The following is a 14,472-nucleotide window of genomic DNA, read 5'->3' as shown; positions in this document are numbered from 1 at the left end:
CACTTAATAAGATGTAAATAAAATAGGGAAATATACACACAAAATTTAAAAAAAAAAAAAGATAAAATGAAGACTAATTAACTTTATAAAATAAATGCATAATTATGGCTTAAAAGGTATTAATAAATATGCAATGTACTTAAGACATGAAATGAATATTTACAATCAGTGGTGTAGTGCAGGGTATACGCGGGTATACGGCGTGTACCCAAAACGCTAAAATTCTTAAATGCGTATAGGAAAGAAAATAAAACAAATACGCGGGTATACGGTCGTAGCTTTTTGGATGATAACCATGTTACCACAATTTATTAATAATAAACTTATAATTTGAACATTTCTAGTTATTTTTTTTTTTATTCTCATAACTCCAAAAGAATTGGTGTACCAGAATAATTAATTATGATTAATTATAAAATGATAAGAAATAGGAAAATTTAAAATTGTCCAAACGTCAAAACAAATATTTAAAATTAAATTAATATTATGAGTTATGACGACGGCAATATGGTATATAAGTATAAGACATGAGGAAAATGAAATACAACAATTGGGCCGTAGATTTTTATTAAATACATTTGTACTAGTACAAGGAATGAGAAACTTTATCCATAATAATACAATGAATGAAGAAACACAGGAATTAAATATACTTATAAAAACATTGCTAGTTACTCTATACAGCAGAATGTGAACGGGGATTTAGTTTAATGTTTAATGAACATAATATGTTCAGATCTAAGATCTAAATTGACAATAAAAAATATAACAAAATCTTATATTTATCAATAAATGAGCCACCTCTTAGTATATGAAACCCAACCAAATATGTGGAATTATAAGCTCGCTGTTGCAGCACAGATCGGCCGATGATAAATGTTCAAGGAAAGTGTAGTCATTAGAAAAACAAAATGGAAAATTTTTTAAATTATAAATAAATACATTTGCTATAATGGAATTATTTATTATTATGTATTTAAATATATTTATAATAATAGATAAATTTAAGTTAATTAGTGTACGGAGGGTGTGGGGGGCAGTGCTCCCTGCGTATTACATATTTCTCAATTTAGGTGTATACCCAAAAAAATATTTACGACTACACCACTATTTACAATGGTAAAAAAAAATGTGTAGATAAGTTTCATATAACAAATTTTTTGTCGTACAATTTTTTGAAAATTCATCTATAGTATTTATATTTGATTAATTTTTTTTATTAAAAAAAATACAATAAATCAATACAATCTATATAATTATTGATATAAAGTTTCCATTATATTCTTCTAAATTTATAATAATATATTATATAAATACATAAAATAACAGTTTTATGCATTTATATGCACTAATGTTAAAATATGCAAAAAACAATTTTGTATTTCGAATGGTAATGTCTCGATCACAATTTGTAATTTGTATCGCGCTCATTTAAAATTCAGAATGTAATGCAAAATCATTCAATTTATCGCCCTAATAATAAAATTAACAAGTAAAACAAGAATTTATTGGTTTGGTTATTTTTCATAACTTCAACATTATTTAAACGATCTTATGAAAATATTTAAATATGTTTACCTATGCAGCATGAAAGGTACTAAAATATAATTATTGCATGAATTAAAATATTACATTATTATATAATGCCAATAAATGAAATTATTATTAAATAAATATTGTATTTCGAATATCGTAGAAAATTATTTGTTAAGTTGTATATTTTTATAGTTTTTATAAATCAATATAGGTACTGAAATAACAGTATACGTAAATACGTAATTAAATATGTTATACGACTTGTACGTTCTATACAAGTTTAAATGTTCGAGTATTAGAGACGCTTAAATGCTATACCATTATAATATGTACCTATGGATCATAAACCGTCTTAATACTTGTAAATCCAATGTAATGTCAGCAGTTCTTGGTCATTAATAATTAAAATGGATTACACGCTATACAGTGCAAAACGAAAAAAATGTAAGTTCAACTATAGTTCACAGGTTTTACTGTCTTGGCCATTCTTATACGACCACCACATCCGAATCATCCGATTATTAATTGGTTGTTTTATTTTTTTATATTGATGTAATCTTATATTATAATTTATATTCTATTTAGTTGTTCTAATTCTAAATAATGTTTTTTTGTTATTTATATATTTCTTATTAAAATTATAGTTTTAGATAACATCTATAAACATAATAATCAAGTTTATTTATAATTATTTGATGATTTGTATAAAATGGAAATACAAATTGTATTTTGGTAATTATATAACGATTTCATAATCTGCATGATTAATACTTCATTTAAAATATTCGTATTAAATTTATAAAAATTTACCAAAGATGATTTTAAAATTGAGTGTAGTTTGAAATTGTTATTTATTATTTCCAATTAATTTAAATTAATAATTGTAAAATACTTATACTATATCTTTAACTATTTTTTTTTTTTGACGTTTAACACTAGTAATAACTAATAAGTAATAAAATTTAACACGATTGACCTACAATAAATATTAAATACTAATAAGGTGTTTTAAAACAAAAAAATTAAATCAATAATTGGAAAAACGCCTTCATTAAAACATCTTACGTAATGCTAATTATCTAAAAATAAGCATTATTCATTGGTTTTTTTAAATATAATTGTTTAATTTATTCTAAATAACTAAATAATTATCAAAATATTTTTTACGTTAATATTTCAATTAAATATTAATTATTACTTGCTCAAATAATAATATTTTAAAATACCTGTGCATTATAGAATTGTTCTAATGTAAATGTAATAAATTCTTGTTTTACTTTATAATATTTTAATAAGGTTTGTATTATACCTTAAATTCTAGTATTTGATAAAATTTAGCAGTAAAATTGTTGATAAAATTTTTATATATTTATACTTCTTAAAAGTAGCCAGCTTTGTAAAATGATTAAAACATCTTTAACACTTAATTATATACTTTAATTATTACTGATTATTTTTTTTTTTTAAACAAAAAGTTTTAAGTTATTTATCAATAAATAGTTTCTGATATTGGCTATATTTTCATTATGAAATCGAAAGGGAAATTAAATAAAAAACAGAAGAAAATTATGCTTAATTATCGTTCAAAATAAAAAAAACAGCAACAGACGATACAAGATATAATTACTATTTTCTTTTTTAGTGTCTAGAAAAAAAGCTTATTTTATAAACTCTGTATAAATTAATTTTTCGTTTTTACATAATATAAATTTCCAAGTTATGTGAAAAATATATTTTAAAGTATCGGATTTGAACTTACTTTACATGGAATGTATATTTAACTTTTTTTTTAGTTTTAATTAACTGTTAAAATATTTTTGCTTAATTTAGTATTGCGTAAGTTTACAGTCAGCAATGCACCGGGCGACCAGTCGACCTTAATTACATTACAATATACAGTGGGCACTACATTAGCTGCAGAAACATCACTTAAATTACTTATATTATTGCACGGCTTTTGTGACTAATATTATTCTTGAACTAGACAAATCTGAGACCTAGTAAGTACTATAAGATATTTTCCATAAACTCTCGAAGACACAACACTGTTGTCATTCACAGAACTATAATAAGATTCGAGTCAATAATGCGAAGGAATTCGAATATTTTTACAAGGCTTATAATATTATATTATTATGTACAGTTGTCTAGCGATATGTCGTTAACTTTTCACTGGTCCGGCGCGTTATGTATACTAACTATATGCGCGCGGGCGTGTGCTGCAGGACCAACGATTATATCGGAAGAAAACGGTGGGTTGGATTTCATTCAGCTTTTAAGTCACTTGACAATTGTTTAGTGCTGCCCAACATCGCTGTCAGATACGGAATTTAATATACAGATATCGTTTCTATTCACCTCATCGACCCGTTTGTTGATACTTGCACCGGATTTTACGATCATCTCTCGTATTTCGACGAATTTCTACACCATTATACTCAGCATAATATAAGTTTATAACGTACATTTACTGTTTCGTTGGTTTCTTGACATAGGCTGTGAACTTAGGTCGAGTGATGCCCGAAAAATATGAGGAATGGCTTAATTATTTGATAACATATAGAGCGGCGTGGACCCCGCGTCCACGCCGGTTAGGGGGTACCTCAACAATAATTATTAATTACCCGGTATAGTATACTTTTCTAACAATTCATTATAAATATAATAAAAATAAAAAATGTATTTAATGTATAATTATAACATAGCACAGTAATTATTTTTCTATTTATTTTTATTTTTTTAGAAAATTGTATTATTTAATTAGTAGTTAGGTAGGATAGCCTCTCCGATTTACTCCGACAGTCTGTTAGTAATTCATGCCCGGTTTTATTAGTACTTAGAAGATATTATTCAATAATCTTTACATAAATATATTTTGTCGTCTCAAAATACAAAAATTTATCATCCCCATAATAAATTAAGCAAAGATCTCGTAAGCTCATCAATCTTTTCACTTGTGTTATCCATCAATCACCTGATGTCGGTTAAACATTTTATTCCTAAAGTATCAAATTAAAATTTTAGTATCTTCCGTAGGTTTCCCTTCCGTTCAAAAGCCATGTAGCTGCATGTGTACAAAAATAGCGAATGTATCGAACAATTACCGTCCATTTAAATCAAAATGTTTATATTACTAAAATAAAGACATTAGTTTAGTTATGAGTTGGTGAAACTACTAAAACATAATATGGTACATGAATAAATAACATATAATTCGCGAATAAAGAAGGTTATATAGTTAAGTAAATATAGTAGTAGCTGCAAAATATAAGTATACACTATGTATAGCGTTATAACTGAAAAAAGCTTTTGCGGGGCATTGTATTATAATGTTTGTAAGTCTATTAACGAAACCATAGCCTCTCCAAAAATCAAACGTCAAGTCCGCGCCGTGATGTGGTAATATAGTAATATTATGTAGTAAGTGTACTAACCATCTATTACATATTATTACAGAGCCCGTCGACGTACGTCGAGCTATGGGTGGGTGTGGAGGGGGGCAGCGATGAGCTCCCGTGCGGCAAAGGGGTTGCCGGTGCAACACCACACATCTGGACCGATGTTATATAGTCGCAGAACGGAAATCCGGAATCTGGGGGGAATAATCGGTGTTTTACGCGCGCGGCGCGCATCTTGACTTTATCTGTCAGAGCCCGTCTGCGCGCGTATACCCGCCAACCGCCACCCGCCCGCACTGCGTAGGCCGTTAATGCTCCGAAACGCCGCGTATACGTACACATACGCACACACATTTACGTATGTATATTACGTGTATAATATATTATAGTACCGTACGCGTATATTGCGGCGGCGACGATTTCGTCTTCCTCTTTTCGAAGCGGCGGGCTTTCCTCTCTCTCTCTCTCTCTCTCTCTCTCTCTTGTTCTCTCCATCTCTCTCAATCTCCCCTTCTCACTACTATCGTAACATATCTCTCGCGTGGCGTATATCTCTTTCCACCCACGCGGCTGCGGCAGGGCCCAACACGACCAGACGCGCGAAGGGATCTTTTAGTGCCACCGGTCGAGATCGTTGAACTCCGCGCATATTACATGTTATAGTATACCGAATGTAATATCGTATACGCGCCCGCGTGAACCCTTCCCCGCGGCGGCATACGCGTATATTACGCGCGCAGACAATATTCTGGCGAACACGACACCCGGGCGGCAGCAGAGGAGCAGCCCAGGTGTTCGCTGACGTCGTGCCCTGCTGCATCGCGTTTGCGTGTACAGTGCAGGAGACACACGCTCGCGCTACTGCAGCACTCGTCGTATTATTATTACAATCGCCGCCGCGATTACGAAGACGTGTGTCGGGGGACGGAGAGGGGGAGGCTTACATGTGCCGTATATGATATAATATATTGTAAGCCCTGTGCGCACACGTGATTGTTATAATATTGTCTTGTCGTCGGCGCAATCGGATCCGCCGCCGATAACTTTGAACACACGAAACCGGATGTGCACGCGCGTATACAATAATATCGTGCGTCGCAGGGCCGAGGATAAACCGTCAGCCGCTATTGGCACACGACGCAGAGACTTTTGGTGTGCGACTAAAGACCACCACATTTTATTATAGCTATATCAGGACTATAATATAAGCTCGTTTTTACACATTTTTTTACATAGTTTTCCAATAACGTATTATTATAACATCATAGTCATAAAAAAATTGAGCTCCAAAGTTTGACCGAAATGGTGCCGAGAGCGGCGAAAGCTTGATGGAAAAATATATTAAATTAGATCCCGTGTTAGGTACATGGCCTTTGCCGATTGAAACTATTAGGCTGAAAAAAAGTGGTAAACTGGTAAATAAAAATATTATATAGGTAATAGGTGTATGTGTCGACGTCTCGTGCCGTATGTCTATAAGCGATTTTTCAAGTATCTTTGAGGCATGCGACGGGTAACTACAAACACTGTTTGTTTTTTCAAGAATATTTTACCCGTTCGTCATGTATAGTATGTAGTTGCAAATTTGCGGTTGACTATTTAATTCAATTTAAATCCATATGATACAATATTATATCCATTATCCTGTGTAATTATATTATATATATTGTTTTAAATGTTTCAACACGAAACGTGCAATAATTAACATATTATTTGTATTTCAACTAGAAGAAGACTATATATTAAACAATTACTTATTGCAGTTATTAGTTACTATGAAAATGTGCAAATTTACAATGTACTTAAAACAATTTGCTGTTTTAAACAATTGATGTGATATAACTTAATGACTATTAATTATTATTATTATTTATTATAGAATGATGTATACATAATAAGTGTATAACTGGTGTCACAAATTAATATTTTTGGAGAGCAACATCAAGAATACGGGTAGTTTTTTGGGTACCATCAAAATTAAATTTACATATATCAACAAAAGAAAGTAAAGGCAAGATAAAAAACAATGAAATTGAAGCTAAAGTAAACCTAATTTTATCTACAGTCATAAAACATAATTTGAAAAATTAATTTCTTTTCTATGGGCCAGACAAAAATCGACCACAGGCCGACATTTACCCATAAAATCATGCATTATATGAATACTAAAATACTAAATACTAAACCTAATGTTATTTATATACATATTGATACTTTGAAGCCTTACTTATATAAAGCTTTCAAATTTATTTGTTATTGATTCAAAATATATATTGTATTCGTTTTCGGAGAATTCCATTTAACATTCTATTGAATATAATAATATAGTGCTCACATATTATTATTAATTATATAAACGTTTCAATTACATCTGTAAATTAATAACGGTTTTCAATTTTCCGTTGCATTCCAACCATAATAATTTTCTTTGGATTCGATTTATTATTACAGTATTAATTATCGTTACCATTACTATTATTAATATAACAAAATAACGAATTAGTCAATTATTAATATTATACGTTGTAAGTTTGTAACTATACAACTGCAACCGTCGGACATAAACTACGGACATTTCGTATGTATTATAACGGAAACCCATAATTCTATTATTATGATTTATGTTGCTATATAGCAGACAATTTTTAATTCCTTGAATCACGTCATGCATTGCTGTATTATTATTTATTTATTGTATTATATTATCTTTCCTGCGATATTCTTGATTACAATAATATTAAAGTGTTCTAGGAAATAAAATCGTCTTTCCTCGGTCGGAGATTGTGATCGTGCGAGCTGAGGAAGTGTATTTGAGTAGTCAAACTATAATACTATAATACTATAATATTACCCGGAACGCCAAAAACAATTTGTGTTAAAATTGGACAACCAAAAACTTGCTAATCTTGCTAAACGACTAAACTTTGCGGGCATTTTGTCATAATATTATTCGATTATGATATGGAGCCAAACCGGTTTGCTTACAATAAGTTAGCTAACCCATACCGACCTATATTTTCAAGTCGTAAAGATCATAATATTGTAGTTATCTTACTTTTACAAAAGTTCTACTTGTTTTTATTATTTAAAATATTGTGTCCTGCTCACTACGGTATTTTTAGATACAAACCCAGAAACCATAACCCGAGATGTTTGGTATAATAATATTTTGTATATATGTATACGTCTGCGTCGTCAAATCACGTGTTTTCATAATATGAATTCTGTGCGATGTTCGTATAAATGTTTCCCGATTTCTACGGCGTTACACGCGCCGCGGTTGGAATAACAGAATTATAGAATGTATAGGTAAACTATTTTAATATACGGGTTCAAGGTAGAATACCATCACTTGCTTAAACCCCTTTTATTATCAATACGCCGCGGTGTACTGTACAACAACAAAATAATATAATGTGTCAAAACGTTGCTCGGCAATCTTTACTTGTTCGGGAAATCTTATTTTGTATGCAATAATGAACGTTTTGTAATAAGATTGTAAATTATTGCGATTCAACAACTCGATAACGCCCGTATATTATTTCGGCGGTGTGCGTACGGAGGATATTATATTATAATACACATCATATATATAATAATTGCTGCATAAGTTTCGGGAACAATTTAAATGCACCTAGAATGGTGACAATTGTGATTTTTTACTGATATAACCGCGCCGGCGGTGACGTTTAAATGCAAATCGTATTTGTGTCTCAAAATGCGTTTCGTAAAACAATTTGCATAGCAATACAGATGAGGTTAAGAACCTTGGGAAATTGTCTACAATATCGTTTATCAGATTTGTGCGTTTGTCATACCACATATTATAATATATTACTATAATAATATGAATAATATGAGATACTTGTTCGAATTTCAAACATCGATCCATGAATAAATGCAGGTCTTATGTGTACTGTACAAGTGTTGTACTCACTATTTGTACATAATATTATAATATAATGATATGACGACGATCGTGGTGATTTGGTTGCAATCGCCAATAACTGGTGAATACTAATTAACGCGTACAACTGCTGAGATTGTGCGTAGAAAGCGTTTATCAAGGTTTGATGCATGGGATATGCACGCGCATATTGTGTTACGTATTTAATGATGAGAGTATTTAAAATCAATTAAAATTCGAAAATGGAAAAAAACCATAATAATATGTAATAATTAATAGGTATAATAATATAAGGTTGCGAAATAAAGTATAATCTTTATAATTTGTGTACGTTTGTTTAAGAAATCGATTGTTTATATATGTGTAACTTCACTAACTTCACACAATACGATTTTAAAAATGGATGTTATATTCAGGGGTATATTCAAGGGAGAGGCCCATGGGCCCCGTGCCCCCTCCCCCTCATTCGCCTATTTTATACTTATTTTTATTATATGAGATATTTTACAACTCTACGCCCCATGTACGTTAATTTGAATTTTTTGATTGAGCCCCCCCCCCTAAAGACATTTCTAAATACGCTCCTGATTGTATTGTACACACATGAGTGAACAATCGAGTAGTGATGATACAATCGCTGGTGCCTATATTGGCCAGAATGATTGATGCAAATCGGAGCAATTTTTTTTGCGATAATTAGCACGGAATCAATTGAAAATGAAAATAAAAACGTTTACGTTTTAAAATGTTAGTTTATTTGTTTCCACAAAATATCGAACTTAAAATACAAATTAAATAAGAATTAAAGCCTTATATTTTATATTTTAGGAAAATTGCTGGAGTCCTCATAACGAAATTTAATTGACCTGATTATGTCTGTTTCTCAGTGTGCTGATTTATGGTTTCCCTGCACTCTGCAGTCCTCTATTAGGTACAACTTTTACCTTTATTTGTACTGTATATTTTTAATAAAAACAAATCAATATTGATATTAAAAAACTTGTAAATAAATAATGAAGTAAACGTATTTAAACCGTCTATAAAGTCCAAACTCCAAGTGTTTGTATCGTTAGCAGTTATAGTTGTTATAATAGTATAGTTGTTATAGTTCGCATTATTTTCGAGAAAAAAAAATTCACTTTTTGAATAAAAATGCATTATTTATAGTTGGCATATCTAGAGACTATAGAGTAGTTTTTCAATTATTCGTTAAAATAGTAAAGTAAAAATAAATATTAATAGAATATATACCTGAACGGTTGAACAAGTAATACAAACGACGAGTAAAAATAATAGTGATTGCGATGTTGAATATGTTATACTGTTATAGAACTTGATAATATAATTTAAAATATTTTTAAAATTCAATCGTTTTATAAATAATTCTTCCTTTCTCAATATAAATCTTTCATGCCGGAGTCGGTAGGTAGTAAATTGTATTATTATGTTATGTAACGACTAAAGATGATATTGTATATAACAATATTGCGGAAGGACGGCATTTATAACCTCATCACAACAGAGTCATATTATTATTATTGTTATTTATTAATATGTATTTCTCGGACTCTTTTGAGTTCACGCTATTTTGTTTCTTGATTTTACTAAAAAAATCAGACGTCACTAGAGCCGCTTGTGTGTCACGTATTGCGACTACTGAGTATTGCTGTTTACGTGATTCCGAAGAGTGTACCTACCTCTACAAAAACGATTACGTACCACCGCCGGTTGAGATTTGAGAATTGGTGCGAATTGTTTGCGTGCGACATCAACTGACAACATAAATATACGATAAAATAATAATAATATTTATTGCTAGAATTAAATTTTGCTTACAGATAAGATTCATACAGATGGGATATATCTAGCATTGTTCTCTGTTAAGGTAAAACCTCTTACGTTTTGAGTAAGAATTCTTATTTAAATCGTATGATGATAACAAGTTCAAAATAATAATAAAAACAAGAATATAAAAAGAAAAATGTGTACACATTTTTTAAAAACTATTTATGTTATTTGAATTTAACTATTTTAAATAACAAAATATTAAGTAATAGATTTAAGGCCTTAGGGTTTAAGATTTAAGTTATAGATTCTTAATCAAGTATTCTAGTGTAATAGTATACAATTTTTTTTCAAATATTTATTATACAATTTGTAAAATTATTTTGTTCAATAAGTATAAACGATGTATAAGATTGGTAGTGAGTGGCTGTCTTGAAAAAAGAATCCGCTAAGTGCTGAAACTTCACGATGACGACGAATAAAATTATTATTATTAATGAATGGAATTTCGATATATTTTGTCCTGGTGTTAAAAGATTGATTTTTAGTACCTATTAATATTTAATTGAATTTGTTTTAAATATATAGCTTTTTTATTGTATATTTCGTCAAAGCCAAATACTCCAAACACGTAATAGTTTAAATAATTTATTTAAAGGAATTGATTTGGATATTTTTTTAAATATTTGTATTAATTTGTTGATACATTATAATAATATAAGAAACTATTTGATATTGTAACAAAACGAAAGAAAACGACAACATTTAATGGCGGTGGATAACATGTCGAAACCCGATCGTTGAGAGGGATGATTTATGTGTTACATGATTATGAAATTATGATGATCGTCATCAAGATCCCCGTTGACGGTCCTTATACTCGTACAGGGTGCAATAACCTGTCGATTTATGACAGTTTAAATAAAACAATTTAAATGAGCAATATGATCAAAATATGGTAAGACGATAAATTTATTATTTTATAAAACGATAATATTACATCGGCCGTTGTGCGTGGATTATGTATCTGAATTGGTTCTCATGTATATTTTTCTAAAATATAATAAACAAATCCGAAATTAATCACTCGAGGTTTTTCTGTTGTACCTGTTTCACAAGATGTAGTATAGCTCATATACTAGTTTCAGCAATTTTTAAGTTTATGCGAATCGACCGTGAGTCGATATTGTTATCATGAAAGCATTACAGATCACATAGTACCAAACGGTCCGAACGTTTTAATACTTCATGCTTTAGACTATTTTAAGTTATAAATCTGAATTGTTAATTGTTTTATGTTAAATAAGTTTCGTTTTTCTTGTTTAATTTATATTTTATAATGTAATATTGTTAGTAGATTACAGTATGGATACAGTATAAGTCCAGAATAGTATAGGTATCATAAAATAATTGAAAAGAATATTCGAAACCATAAGTACTTCTATAAATATATATATAAAACTATGATATACCAGACATGCTATAGTATCATAATACCGTTCCTATCATCGCTTGAAAAGGGAAATTTTAGAACCGATTTATATGTATGTTATACGTAAACTATTGATAAATGTACGAAATGTACGAACACCACGAAATTTTTCAAAGTAATCAATCATACAATACACGAAAAGAAAAAATTTACATTAGTATTCATAGATAAATATTATAGGTAATATAATTTTTTTATAACTATATGACACGAGCAAAAGCTTTTACGAAACCTGCAATACATGTAATAATAATGCAAATACTAGCATTCATATAATCAAGTAATCAATGGTAATATTTAGCAATGTTTATTTTCGCAGTATTATTTAAAATTCATACAAAATCGTCTTTAATTATTATACGAAAGAAAGCTAATAACGTGAACGGTACAGTTACCGTACCGCGTACGTAGGACATACCGTGCGAAACGAGTCGCGGTAACCGAATTCGGACTTTAGAATTATTGCGATGTCTCATTACTGCTCGTTATTGCGTCCGAACGACGACGATACGAAAGGAATAACGAAAAAAGTTCACCCCCTGCCAACCCCCCATCAACCGCAAAGACCGGGCGCCCGGTCTTGACGTCACCGTTCCCATGTGCGTGCGATCGTGCGTGTGTGCATGTGTGCGCGCGCGTGTGTGGTTGTGTGGAGTGTGCGGTGAGCACAACGTGCGCGCGCGCGCACCGCACGGCGGCGCTTCGCGTGTGCGTGCGTGATGCGCGCCGTGTGTGCCGGTCGTGTTGGCAACACTACACTACTACAGTCCCGGGTGGCACAAAGTGGTTCTTCCTCGCGCTCGGGGGCATTTTTCCGCACAGTCTTTTCGTCTGGCGCGCTGTTTGCACACGCCGGCGCTCCGCGACGCTTTCAGTTTTTTTTCTCGTCACTATCATTTCGACGTTTCCCAATTTACTTCTCCTCTCTACGTTTCTCCGTCGGCCGTCACCTCGCCGCGTTCGCCGGTCGCCGTCCGCGCACGTTAAGTCCTTTTCGATTTTTTTTTTTTTTTTAAAAATCGTCGTTACGGGTTCGAAATTTCCGCGGCCAGAAATAACCGAACGCGCGCGCGACACTCGGTCGGCACGGCCGGTAGTACAGCTGTAGTCGCCGTGTTCTACGGTCCTCCGATCGGTTTTTGCCTGTCCGTTTCTGTCCGTCTACCTTCGCCGAAATAATATCTCTCTCGCATAGGTCTATTAGGTTTTCCTCTCTTCGAGGCGGCCACCACCCACCACCTCCGCCACTGCTGCGCCACGTTCTACGGTCGCGTTTTCCGCACGACCAACAGGTATTGCCGGCTTTCCAACGGTGTTTCTTCTTCGCGAATACCGCCGATCGCCGATTTCGGTCGATGTCGATCAACCCGTCGTCGTCGCGTTGCTGTTGTTGCCGTTGCTCGTCGACGATGTGAGATTGGAAATATTTTTTTTTCAAATCTCTACTGTTTCCCGCCACTTTCTCGCCGTCAATATTGGTAAGTTTCTATTCTATCGCGTTGTAATGCTATTATTGTACACAGGTCGTTTGTCTACCGCAACACGTTCGTAATTTTACATATTTTTATTCCGTTCGTTCACAGATATTTTTTATATTATAAAATAACTCGTGATAGTAAATAATATAAAACGTTTTGTGTACAAGTTTAAAAAAAAAAAAATAATTATTGTCTTGGTATTTACGCAGCTGATAATAATACCCGTAAAGACACTCGAATGACCCGAGTAAAATGTGTTGCTTAAAGAAAATAGGTACGTGGTTTATAAGAGAAAAATAATTCTTGTATCGTTGAATTTGCTTGCTTTTAAAATACAATTATTATCAAAAATTGCTCTACGTTCGTATAAAACATCATATATTCGTACAATTATTATATTGATGCTAATGTTTAATCATAAAATACTTTTTATCTATTTAACGATCCTTTATTTGATTACTACCGTATAAAGTTTGTTTTATCTTGTGTAAATTAATGTAATTAGCTCAAAAGACTTAATTTGTTTTTCCCAATTTATTTTTTTAAAGTTTTTAACATTCCAAGGTCGCTATTGCAGATTTTGGCCTGAGTTCAAAGGGTAATGAAATATTCACCTTTGTAGTACATATTATAATATATATTATTGGTTGAATCAGTTCCTTGCTCCCTCTGATATATTAAACTCAAATTTGCCGGTAAAATGCATAATATAATGGTAAATTTCATTCAATATACAGGTACATGAAATTAATTAACCGTAAGTATTTTGGTTATTAAGGTACTTCATCGCTAATAATTAATATAAATTATAATGATGTTTTTGTTTATCATTATCGTCGAACTATTTTAAATTTAGTAAAAGTTAATAATCGAATG

At 31.5% G+C, this 14,472-nt stretch overlaps 1 protein-coding gene across 4 annotated transcripts in view; it reads left to right on the top strand.

Annotated features, from left to right (window-relative positions):
• The window catches only part of LOC113551534 (myocyte-specific enhancer factor 2-like), an 80,999-nt gene that overhangs the window by 50,884 nt on the left and 15,643 nt on the right, over positions 1 to 14,472 (top strand). The window contains exon 1 of one of the 4 annotated variants that reach the window (XM_026953825.1): positions 12,937 to 13,596. The exons of 2 other annotated variants lie outside the window; for them this stretch is intronic. The gene's annotated coding sequence lies outside the window, so the exon portion shown is untranslated. Of the gene's footprint in view, positions 1 to 12,936; positions 13,597 to 14,472 lie in introns of those variants that run through there. One more of the 4 variants, XM_026953821.1, reaches the window with a different exon arrangement.

This window comes from Rhopalosiphum maidis, chromosome 2 (assembly GCF_003676215.2).
Source record: "Rhopalosiphum maidis isolate BTI-1 chromosome 2, ASM367621v3, whole genome shotgun sequence".
NCBI classification, from domain to species: Eukaryota; Metazoa; Arthropoda; class Insecta; order Hemiptera; family Aphididae; genus Rhopalosiphum; species Rhopalosiphum maidis.
This window is presented reverse-complemented; position numbering and strand designations above follow the sequence as displayed.